Source organism: Dama dama, chromosome 5, assembly GCF_033118175.1.
Source record: "Dama dama isolate Ldn47 chromosome 5, ASM3311817v1, whole genome shotgun sequence".
Lineage (NCBI taxonomy): Eukaryota > Metazoa > Chordata > Mammalia > Artiodactyla > Cervidae > Dama > Dama dama.
Genome location: NC_083685.1, coordinates 55,949,192 through 55,961,514, shown reverse-complemented (window position 1 = coordinate 55,961,514; position 12,323 = coordinate 55,949,192). Strand labels below are relative to the sequence as shown.

At 42.5% G+C, this 12,323-nt stretch overlaps 1 protein-coding gene across 6 annotated transcripts in view; it reads right to left on the bottom strand.

Annotated features, from left to right (window-relative positions):
- Nucleotides 1–12,323, bottom strand: part of GAB1 (GRB2 associated binding protein 1) — a 125,567-nt gene that overhangs the window by 65,646 nt on the left and 47,598 nt on the right. The window lies entirely within an intron of this gene.

Sequence of the window (12,323 nt, the reverse complement as noted above, 5' to 3'; positions counted from 1 at the left end):
AATACCAATTCTGGACCACTCATCTCTCTGCTGCCATATCCACAAACAGAATAAACAACTCAAGTAAAACAGAAGGAAAAAGAATGAATTTTACTTCAATCATTTTTTTTGGTGTGTTTCTTTTAACACTTTCTACTTTCTGTAAGAAAAAGTTTGTTCTTCCCCAACTTGGGAGCGAATCAAGGGGCACTAGAGAGGATGAAGAAAAGTATTTAGAAATTCAACAAATGTTAAGAATAAGAATGATGGTGATGAAGGCAACTGGCTAAGGGTAGTACAACTACTTGGCTTCACAAATAAATATACAAAATATGATGATTTTGCATATACATGTGACAAGTTTGATGAAGGAACATACCTTACATACAATGTGTGTTCTGTAAACAGTCCTTGACTTGAAGCTGAAAATTTACTTCTGCAGAGGAAAATGATCAAACACAAGGCGACAGGCTTTCCTTCAAACAGGAGCAATTAAACTGGATACACAGAATAAGGAAGGTGGGCTCCCAGGGGAAGGAGACATAGTAACACTGATCATCCAGAAGAAAGCCCGCCAGCCTTCCCCTTCTGATATAACCTTTCTCTTCTTCTGCTGACAGCCTTTCCTGTTCCTGCTTCCTCTTTTTTCTCTCTCTAACCATCATCCTCTCTCTGACTGCTCACATTTCCACTTGAGTTCTTCTCAAGCTTGTCATAAGTAACATCGAAGAAAGTCTGTTTGCTTTGTTTTAAAGTGTCACGTTTAATGTTCTTTTCTGAACCTAAAAAGAAGGTATCTTTATTATTTCCTTGTATGCTTTTAAGCATTTTTTTTTAACATCTGAGCATGGGTCTGTCTTGATGTCTTTTTTCAGTTAAGTCGGCACTATCAGAAATAAAATGGGTCTTAAGCTGAAAATGGTCTTGGATAATTTGCTTGTTCACCAGCCGAAAGCAAAGGCTAATCTAGGTGAGTTCCCACCACAACAGTACTAATAATCGCTGACATTTATGGAGTACTAAGTACTAGGCATTGTGTGTGTGCGAGTTGCTCAGTCATGTGTTCAACTCTTAGCAACCCCATGAACTGCAGCCCTCCAGGCTCCTCTGTCCATGGAATTCTCCAGGCAAGTATACTGGAGTGGGTTGCCATTCCCTTCCCCAGGGGATCTTCCTGACCCAGGGATTGAACCCGGGTCTCATGCATTGCAAGCAGTTTCTTTACGGCCAAGCTACTCGGGAAAACCCAGGCACTGTACTAAACACTAAACATTAACACAGTTCTCGCCACAACTCTGTGAGGCTGGCACTGTAACGATTCCCATTTATAGAAGAGAAAATGCATCACAGAGAAATTAACTTGCTGCAAATGGTAAAGCCAGGGTTTGAACCAATGTCTCCCTGACCCTAGAGTCTATACCTTAACCACTTAACATGATACAGGAGGCAGCAAACTTTTTCTGTGATGGGTCAGACAGCAGATATTTTAGGCACTGCAGGCTACACATGGTCTTGTCTCATATTCTACTTCTTTTTATTTTTATTTTTTTTACAATTTAAAAAAAAAATGTAAAGGTCTTCTTTGGTGGCTGAGACAGTAGAGAATCCACCTGCAACGATGGAGACCCAGGTTTCATCCCTGGGTTGGGAAGATCCCCTGGAGAAGCAAATGGCAACTCACCCCAGTATTCTTGCCTGGAGAAGTCCATGAACAGAGGAATAGACTGGCGGGCTACAATCTATTAGGTTGCAAACAGTTAGACACAAAGGAGTGAGTAACACATGTGCACGCACGTGCACACACACACACAGGTTAAGAAGCCTTCTCAGACACAATCAGACCTACAGGCTAGAGTTTGCTGACCCCTGGGATATGACTTTATTAATTCATATGAGTCACTACTTTTCATTTAGACAAGCTCAGATAGAAGCAAAGGTGAAAGGTTTCAGACAGGTGGTTCATAATCTGTAGTCCATGAATGTCCAATAGCTACTGATGATGGGATGCCATTAAAACAGTAAGTGAAAGTGAAAGTGTTAGTCACTCAGTCATATCCAGCTCTTTTCAACTCCATGGACTGTAAAACAGGAAAGGAAAAGAAAATGCAAACATCTTCAAAGCAACCTAACTGTCCATCAACAGACAAACAGATGAAGCAGATGTGGTATATACAATGGAATACTACTCAGCCATTAAAAAAGAATAAAATTTTGCCATTTGCAGAGCCATGGATGGATTTGGAGGGTATCATGCTAACAGAAATAAGTCAGACAGAGAAAGAAAAATACTGTATGATATCACTTATACACAATGAACTAGTGAATATACCAAAAAAGTAGCAGACTCACAGATATAGAGAAGAAACTAGTGGTTACCGGTAGGGAGAGGGAAGAGGGTGTGACAACACAGGGGTATAGGATTAAGAAGTACAAATGAAGAGTATAAAATAAGCTACAAAGATATACTGTACAAAACAAGGAATATATCCAATATTTTATAATAACTATAAATGGAGCATACCCTTTAAAACTTATGGGTCACTATACTGTACACTTATAACTTACATAATATGGTACAGCAACTATAGTTCAACTTGAAAAAAAAAGAAAATGTAAACAACATCAGAATCAAAGAATTGTAGGGGGTTTGAGGGACAGCATACTAAAAAGCAGAGACATTACTTTGCCAACAAAGGTCCGTCTGGTCAAGGCTATGGTTTTTCCAGTGGTCATGTATGGATATGAGAGCTGACTGTGAAGAAAGCTGAGCACTGAAAAATTGATGCTTTTGAACTGTGGTGTTGGAGGAGACTCTTGAGAGTCCCTTGGACTGCAAGGAGATCCAACCAGTCCATCCTAAAGGAGATCAGTCCTGGGTGTTCATCGGAAGGACTGATGCTGAAGCTGAAACTCCAGTACTTTGGCCACCTCATGCAAAGAGCTGACTCATTGGAAAAGACCCTGATGCTAGGAGGGATTGGGGGCAGGAGGAGAAGGGGACGACAGAGGATGAGATGGTTGGATGGCATCACTGACCCGATGGACGTGGGTTTGAGTAAACTCCGGGAGTTGGTGATGGACAGGGACGCCCGGCGTGCTGCGATTCATGGGGTCGCAAAGAGTTGGACACGACTGAGCGACTGAACTGAACTGAACTGACTGTGAACACAGGAAGGACACAGAGCTTATGGACATGAATGTATAGTTATCACTGATGGGAATTTACCAAAAAAAAAAAAAAATTGAAGTGAGCCTCAGCAACCTAGTATTTCACAAGTAGAAAACTCTGGATATCCCTCCCATTATCTGTTGGACAAAACTACTATCATACTCTGCTTTCTGACACCTAGCAAAAGCATCTGCATTTATTTGTGGCTGTAGCACATGGCATGTTGAGTTCTTAGTTCCCTGACCAGGGATCGAACCCCCACCCCCAGAGTTGGAAGTGTGGAGTCTTAACCACTGGACCTCCAGGGAAGTCCCTGGCATCTGCATATTAAAGAAATGCCTTCTTTTTCAAAGTCTTTCATCCCTAGTTCATTGTTGAATTATCAAAATATTCATTATTTTCAATGTCAGAAACTAAAGAAGGGCAGCTAATTAACGCCTAGCTCAAGACCCCTGTGGAATTTGGAAATTGTTGAGAATCTGAACTTCATCCACTGGAATTCTTCCTGGGCCTCCGGCAAGATCCTATTCACATAAAATATTAACATATCATCACTAGCTACCACCCTCTTAAGATTTCAGAATTTTTGAAATAAGATTTATAGGTTCCATATATTTCACTACAACTTAATTTTCCTTTAAAAAACAAAAGCTCTATTTATTTTTGTTCACATGTGCACTGATTCATGTCGATGAAAGGCAAGAAACCACCACAATAATGTAAAGGAAGTATCCTCCAATTAAAATAAATAAATTAATTAAAAAACAAAAGCTCTATTTCGATAGTGCAGTAATCATTTTGCTAAATGAAATCAGAAACTAAGAATTTAAGCCCTTTTTTTGACTCTCCAAGTCAGGTCAAACAGGTCAATCTACAGAACCCCACCTCACAGAAAAGTTACTTCCTTAGAAGTAAACACATGAAAGTTGGTTCCAGGTATAAGCTGTTATTTATTTTTGTCATTTTGGTGGGGGAAAAATAAAAACTGAGAAAACAGTCTCACTTCTATCTTTGCTATCAACTTTGGACCATTGGCCTAAAATAAATGCAGCAATTTTCAGTGGTTAGGCAAAGGGTTACTTATAAAAACAAAAACCAATGCCAACTCACATATGAGCATTACTTGAGTACAAAAGAGTCTAAAGTAAGTTATTTGTCAAGTCTAAAATTGTAAGTTTTTAAAAATATAATGGAGAGACTTGGGCCATTATTTCATTCCTTCTAACTGTTTCTTAACAACTGGTAAATGCACAAGAATAAAAGAACATGGAGATCATTTTTCTAAGCATTTAAAAACACTTGCTCTGAGATCTTTACTCCCAACTTGGCTGTGTTGAAGAATCTGCGCATTTCTTCTATTGAGAAAAGTTGTTTACTTAATAGTTCATTTCTTTTCCCTTAAGTACTTTTTTTTTTAATTGGAGCGTAGTAGGCATCCCAGGTGGTTCAGTGGCAAAGAATCTGAGACACAGGTTCAGTCCCTGGGTGGGGAAGACCCCATGGAGAAGGGCATGGCAACCCGCTCCAGTATTCTTGCCTGTGAAATGCCAGGGACAGAGGACCCTGGTGGGCTACAGTCCCTGGGATCACAAAAGGGTTGGACACAACTTAGTGACTAAACAATAACAAAATAGTTGCTTTACAATGTGGAGACGTGGATGGACCCAGAGGCTGTCATACAGAGTGAAGTCAGAAACAGAAAAACAAATATCACATATTAATGCATATATGTAGAACCTAGAAACTGATTTTGAATTACTTTGAATTTGGTTTGAATTACTTTCTTTAAAATGCAGAAACTCCTGTATTTCAACTTTGTCTTTTCTTTGGCAACAGTGACAAGTCAGAGAGAACCTCAGAGAATATTTATGTAATTTTTTCCTTTACATAGCACAAGGGCTTCCCTGGTGGCTCAGATGGTAAAGAATCTGCCTGTAGTGGAGGAGACCTGGGTTTGATCCCTGGGTTTGGATTGCGTAGATCCCCTGCAAAAGGGCATGGCCACCCACTCCACTGTTCTTGCCTGGAGAATCCCATGGACACAGGAACACAAAGTATGTGTTTGAAAGAGAAAACTCAAGATGAATAAGGCCTCTCTGTGCAACTCTTTTCTCTGTGCTTTGAAATAACTTCTTGCTCCTAGAAAACGTCTCTCTACAAGCTACTGTCCTTTACCCTTGCCTGGTAAGCTAAGGGGTTCAGTTTAATTCACAGAGCGGGCCGTTCAAGAAGAGCACAGCTAATCAGCCTTCCCTCCCTTTCATCACATCTCTACCCCTTCTGCATCTTTCTTTCAATCCTTGCTACTCTCCCTCAAGGCTCACCTAGATTTGTAGTTTAAAGGATCCCTTCCTTCAAAAAGCAGCTAACCACTTAGTGGTGGTTTAGTTGCCAAGTGGTGTCCAACTTTGGCGACCCCATGGATTGAAACCAGTCAGGCTCCTCTGTCCGTGGGATTTCCCAAGCAAGAATACTGAAGTGGGTTGCATTTTCCTTCTCCAGGGCATCTTCCTGACCCAGGGATTGATTCCTGCACTGCAGGCGGATTCTTTACTGACTGGGCCACCAGGGAACCCCATTAGGGCTAACCTCTTAGGGGACACACAAATTCTGTGCTGCAACAGCTTTTTCATTCCTCTTCCCCTAGAGCAAGGATATTGAAACCCTTCTTTGAAAAATTACCAAGTTCCTTCAGGTTTTAAAATCGTATAGGAAAACCCGGACAAATTTTTGGCCAACCCGATTATTTTTCAATAAATAAATAATGGTTGCACTGATTAAGCCCTGTTCCCCCAGGTATGTTTTTCCATCCTTCTATTATGAATGCCTGGATCCATGCCACCTGGTTAGAAATCCCACTTCCAACCCACTCAGGCAGCCAGATGTGGCCAGGTGACTTAATTCTACCAAAGGGAGAGTGACCTCAGGGGTGTATACCTTTTCTGGGGCTGAGCCTAAAGATATGGGGCATGGCGTCTCCACACTCTTTCCCCTCCCCCCAAGCTTGGACACAGAAGTGCTAATTACCTTGCTCTGACCATGTAGATGGACTCTACGATGTGGGGGAGGATGGAGTCACAAAGTGGAAAAAACCTGGGCCTGGCGGAACAATTTCCGCAAGGAGCATGACTGCCTTTCCTTGCAGGCCTGGATGCACTAACTAAAGTTGTATCTTCTTTAATTCACTGCATTTCGGGGTCTCTTTGTTCCAACAGCATGGGTTTTATCACAATCACCACAGCACTGCTACACAGCGGGACATTTTCCTCTGAGGTAAATAAAGTTACTGTTCCCCGTTTCCAGGTGAAGAAACGCAGACTTGGGGGACTAAGGGACTTCTTCCAAGGACAAAAGCATGGTGCACTGATCAAAACTGCAGGTTTGTTTGATGCAAACGCCCACCCACAACACTACAGTGTCCACTACAGATCCTTTTGTAAATCATCTCACTCTGACTGAGATTTTTCTCTGTTATCTCTTACATAACCAGAACAGATACATTATCAGCTCAAAATGAAGGGGTATCAATTATATCTGGTGTGCTCACAGATGCTGTTAATTTACTGCCTGTTGAAGATTAAAATTTGTAGAACACCCCCCCCTCCTCAACTTCAAAGGAATCAGACAGAAGGCCAAGTTGAAAGAGGCTTCTGGTTGAAACTTTACTTCCTTTCCAAAATTCTAGGATCTGACCCACACAGCCCAGATCTGTGCCTCCACTCAAATGCTCCCACACAGGAAAAATTCATAATGAACGCACTTTGGCTATGTTTAGTATTTTGCTTATTATGAAAGGGGCCATGAAACCCTTACCCAACACTGGAGTGTTCTTTTTAGTAATAATAAGACCACACACCTTCATTCCTCACAAAACTTTTAAAACTATAACCAGGAGACATGCCAGGGACATGTATACTGGAAGAGGTTGGCAGGATGAGGGCACAAGGGATATTGGAAGGATAAGCCTCTTGTCTTTCCATGTCACCCCCGGAAAAAATCAATTTGCTTTAGAATCCATTTCATCTTCCAGAAAGCTCTTATGACTAAGTGCCAGAGTCGACTTATTTATTCCTTCAGCATGTACGTATTGAATACTTACTGTGTGTTGATGACTGTGCCAGGCCCTGGACACAGAATAGTAAGTACAAGACAAGTTAGGAGACAGAAGGTGGTTTTTTTAATCCTAACTTAAGCTTGAGTAAAAATTACAGAATAAGTTGTTTCATTCCTTAAGAATTGCAAAATGCATAGATTATAAGAAAGGAAGGCCCCTCCCTTCCATCCTTGCCAACATCCGTCCATCAGAGGGGGCTACCAGCACTATCTGCAGGGGTGCTTCAAGCATCAGCTCTTGGGACGTTTCTGATGGTCCAGGGGTTAGGACTCTGGCTTTCACTGTCAAGGGCTGGGGCTTGATTACCGGTCAGGGAACTAAGACCCCTCAAGCCACATGGCTCAGGTTAAAAAAAAAAAAAAGAAGAACACATTCAAATACTACTTCAGGTCTGAAGAAAACACTTTCACAATGTAGTGACCTTTCTCTAAAAACTCGCTACAAAACTGCTCTGAGTTTTGAAGATCTTAAGTGGCACTTAGGTTCCACAGAATAATTAGAGCCCTATTTTCGTTTGCACCTAAATTCCTCCAGGTCAGTCAGTTCTCTCTTTCGTGCGAGGCATTCACTTGTAAAGAGCATCAGTGGACAACTGACTGGCACCTACCGGGCAAAAGTGAAACGGCAGGGCTCAGGTAAATCTGAACCCTGGCTCAGAGAGCTGACAACTTTTGCGAGACCAGAAACACAGACGGGATGACTCTGAATCCTGCACAGAAGCAGCAAATGCCATGCTGGGAGAGATCATGGAAGCGCTAGAAGCATTAGAGGCGGGAGAGTTTCTCCTCAGGGTGGGAGACAGGGCCCAGCTGGAAAGCAAATTTAAACATGAAAAGCATCGAAAGGAAGACAGCCCCTACATCTGCCCAGCTGTGAACATGCCTACCCCGTACCAGCCATGGCCTCGGTCCCCAAAGCCAGCCTTTCAACAGTGTGAGGCTGAGGAAACAACAGGAGCGGGACTTCCTGGGTGGCCCAGTGGCTAAGACTGCACTCCCAAAGCAGGGGGCCCAGGCTCGATCCCTGGTCAGGAAAGTAGATCCCACATGCTGGAAGTAAAGATCCCAAGTGCGGTAACCAAGAACTGACTCAAATAAATAAATAAATACTTAAATATTTTTAAAAAGACGATGACGACAATGGGAGCAAGTTCATGGAGATGGCCAAGTGCAGACTGGGCACGAGGAAGTTCTGGGAGGCTGGAGACTGGAGTGTGTGTATAAGGCTGTAAGGAAAATAGGATAGGAGATCAGGACTAGGGCCAAAGAGTGGAAAGATCTGGAGTGACCAACAAAGGAGCTGGGTCTGTATTGAGTAGCTAGTGGTACCCCCTGGAAGTCCTTTAATGGGGAGGAACATAAAAGCCACATTGAAAGGAGTTCCCTTGGATGTTTGGAGGCTGAGGCTCTGTGCAGGGGAACCAGTGAAGAGACTATGGGAAAAGAAGAGCCGTCTTGGTAGCGGCACTGGGAATGCAGCAAGCATCACGTGCAAGACAGAGGACTGGTTAAGACTCTGCCTTCCAATGCAGGGGGCACAGGTTCAATCCCTGGTCAAGGAACTAAGATCCCATGTGCTGCAGTGGGAAAAAAAAAAAAAAAAAGACAAAGGAGTGGGCTGCAGGAAGGGAGCAGGGGGTACTTGAAATCCGAGGCTCTGCTCTAAAGATGGAAGCTGACTTCAGGAAGCCATCTCCTGTCTTCACGCCCTTCACCTCCACCAGGCTCCTTCACACCTGGCTCCTTATAGCTTTCCCAATACTGCTTCTTTAACGACTACCTGCACAGCCACCCACTCTCCCAGGGGTCATCAGTCTTCATAAGATTCAGCCCCTAACTCTGCATCTCCAAGGCAGTGACTTACGTGCTTACCAGAGCCTACATGTTGCTCCCCTAACAGTCATTTCCCCTTTTTCTGTAGTGGAAGTCAGCAAACCTCTGGACAGCACCAGGTAGTCAATACTTTAGCCTTGGGGCTTCCTCGGTGGCCCAGTGGTGAAGAATTCGCCTGCCAATGAAGGTTCCATCCCTGGTCTGGGAAGATCCCACCTCCTGCCGAGCAATTAACCCCATGCGCCACAACTATGGAGCCCAAGTGCCCGAGAGCCCAGCTCTGCGACAAGAGAAGCCACTGCAATGAGAAGCTCACATACCACACTCGAGAAGAGCCCGCACATCAACCAAGACCCAGCACAGCCAAAAATAAATGAACGAAATGATTTTTAAAATACTTTAGGCTTTGCAGGCAATTAAGATCTCTCTCACAACTCCTCACCTCTTCCGTGGTAATATGAAAGCAGCTGCTGACAATTCATAAATGAATGGGTGTGGCTAGGTTCCTATACAGTTTGTTTTCAAAGCATTATTGATTTTTACTGAGGTATAGTTAGGTAGACTGAGGTATATACAATGTTATATTAGTTTCAAATGTAAAGTGATTAATTTATCCATATGTACATATATATATACATATTCTTTTTCAAACTCTTTTCCATTATGGGTTACTATAGGATACTGAATATAATTCTCTGTGCTCTCCAGCAGGACCTTGATGTTTAGCTGTTATACGTAAAACAATATGTGTATGTTAATTCTAAATTTCTAATTTTCCCCTGTACCCTCCACCATCCCCTTTGGTACCCATAAGCCTACACAATTTTATTTACGATAACTGGTAGCTGGCCGATTTGATGTTCAGGAAATTTTTGGCCAGCTCCCGTTCTATAGTACCAGAAGCTTTCGCAGGGTGTCTGGCTTGCTAAAGATGACATTTTCCAGCCTCTCTTACAGCTAGCTGTGGTGGCATGACAGTTTGGTAATAGGATGTGAATGAAAATGATCTATACCACATCTACATCATGTCCCTTCTCAGGGCTGAAAAGAGGTCAGGCTGAGTCACCTTGACTATGAAGAGGGGGACTCCCACAGAAGGGCAGAGAAACAAGACGGAAGGAATCTGTCTGTTGAGGTTCCCTGCCAGTCCTCCAGGATGGACCATGTGGACTGTTTTGAGATAGAAAAGGAAAAAGCCCCCAAGCCTTTTAACTTATGTCACTGTATTTTGAGGCATCTCTTTATAAAGCTTTGCATAGTCAAGTTTAGCTCAGTGCACAAAGAAGCTGCATTCAGCAGGGCTGGGCTACTGAATGATCAGTCATCAGTCAAGAGCCCACACAGTGGTTGGATGACTCGGAACAAATCTATCAATCATCAAAGCACGCATCTATCCTCATCATGGGAACCAATACTGAGCAAAAGCTTACTCTGTGCCATGCACTGACAAAATACAAAGCTCACTTGAAAGCAATTCTTATTCTCATCAGTTTTTACAGACGAGGCTCAGAGAGATTACAACATATGCTCGTACCACACTACTCCTAAGTAGCTGCAGAGATATATACTCAGGGATACATGATTCTCCGGCACACTCTTTTGCTCACATCAGCAGCTCCCTCGTGTCCAGGACAAGTCATAGTAGTCAAATCCAGGGTGATTTTTAGAGATGGCTCTGTGACTACAGGCTTCAGTACTCAAACTGAAAAGTGCCACAAAGATCTCCATTTGGTTTCATCACTACTCCCCTCCACAAGCCAAGTATGCCAGCATGGCACAAGGTTACATGACTTACCCAGATTCCTCTGATACAGTTTGAGAATGTCAGGCTGTGGCTTTCAGGAGACAGCCACAGGGGCTGCCAACTCGACTCCAGCTCTGCCACCACCTCCTCCTTTACTGACTATTAGAAGTTAACTGTCTCGACACCTGCTACCCCAGGCTGAAGGGAGCCTGCAAAGCCATTTCAAAATATGCCAGAGGAGGGGAAGGGCTTCTTTTCTCTCCAGGAAAGGGTGAGCAAGGCCGCCGACGTCTGCTGATGACCCCGAGCTGTCAGGTGGAGCAGCCGCTTCTGCTGGGGGCTTGGCATCTGCCGTGGGGACCATCTGGCTCTGTTTCCCTGACTGCTCAGCCGTTCCAGACCTGTTCAGCCAGGAGGCCCAGGGAAAGTCAAGTTCATCCCCATATTACAGCCTAGTCAATGGCAGGTGAACCCGAAATTCAGGTGAAGAAGATTTTAATCTTATTTCAAGTTTAAAAGGAAGAACTATTTCAAAATTCTTTTTTTTTTTTTTTTTTTCCAGTCTCGCCATGTGGCATGTGAGATCTTAGTTCCCTGATCAGGGATCGAACCTGTGCCCCTTGATGGAACTATAGAGTCTTAACTACTGTACTGCTAGGGACGACCCTAGTCTGATTTTTTTTTTTAATAGGAAAAGTTCATTTGACAAAACTTCACTTGTTTAATCAGCTGTGAATGGCCAATCAAAAGTTAAGCACTATAATTAGTTGTTACTATACCAAGAACTACATAAAGAAAATGTTTTGTTACAGAAATGTTTATCATGAGTAAAGCACAAAATTAACATGTTCTCAATTACTTTTTTAATGCACTTTTTTCTTTGGCACATCTTTAACAAGTATTTTCAGAACCAAACTACAATGGAAGACAAACTGTGCAGCTATTTAAAACCATGTTTTCAAAGAATATTTTTGGGATGTGACAAAAGTTCTTACATATATTGTTAGGTTTTTTTTTTTTTTTAAAAAGCAGGTTTCAAAAAGGTTTACAGACAATCTTGCAGAAGAATAACTACCTATCCATATAAATAAGCATAGAAAATTAGTCTGGAAGTAAATACCTCAATATTTTCATAGCAGTTTTTCTCTGAGTGGTAAAATTGTAAGTAATTTTTATTGTCATCTGAGCATTTTCAAGATTTTCCAACATATCATAAAAATATGTTTTTAAAAAAGTTGGACTATATAAAGAATAACATGACACTAAAAGCAAAGCTTTCTCCTTTTACTGCATTCTGGAAAAGATGCAGAATATGGCTTACGCAAGCTATTTCATGTCCAAACCATATAGAAAAATCTCAGAAACTCCCATATGAAAGACCAAATCGCAGTGCTATAACAGTAGACATTTCAGCAAGATCAGAGGGGCACTGTAACATATGGAGGTAGGAAGCCACTGGGGAGAGGGACCAGATTCATTACACCC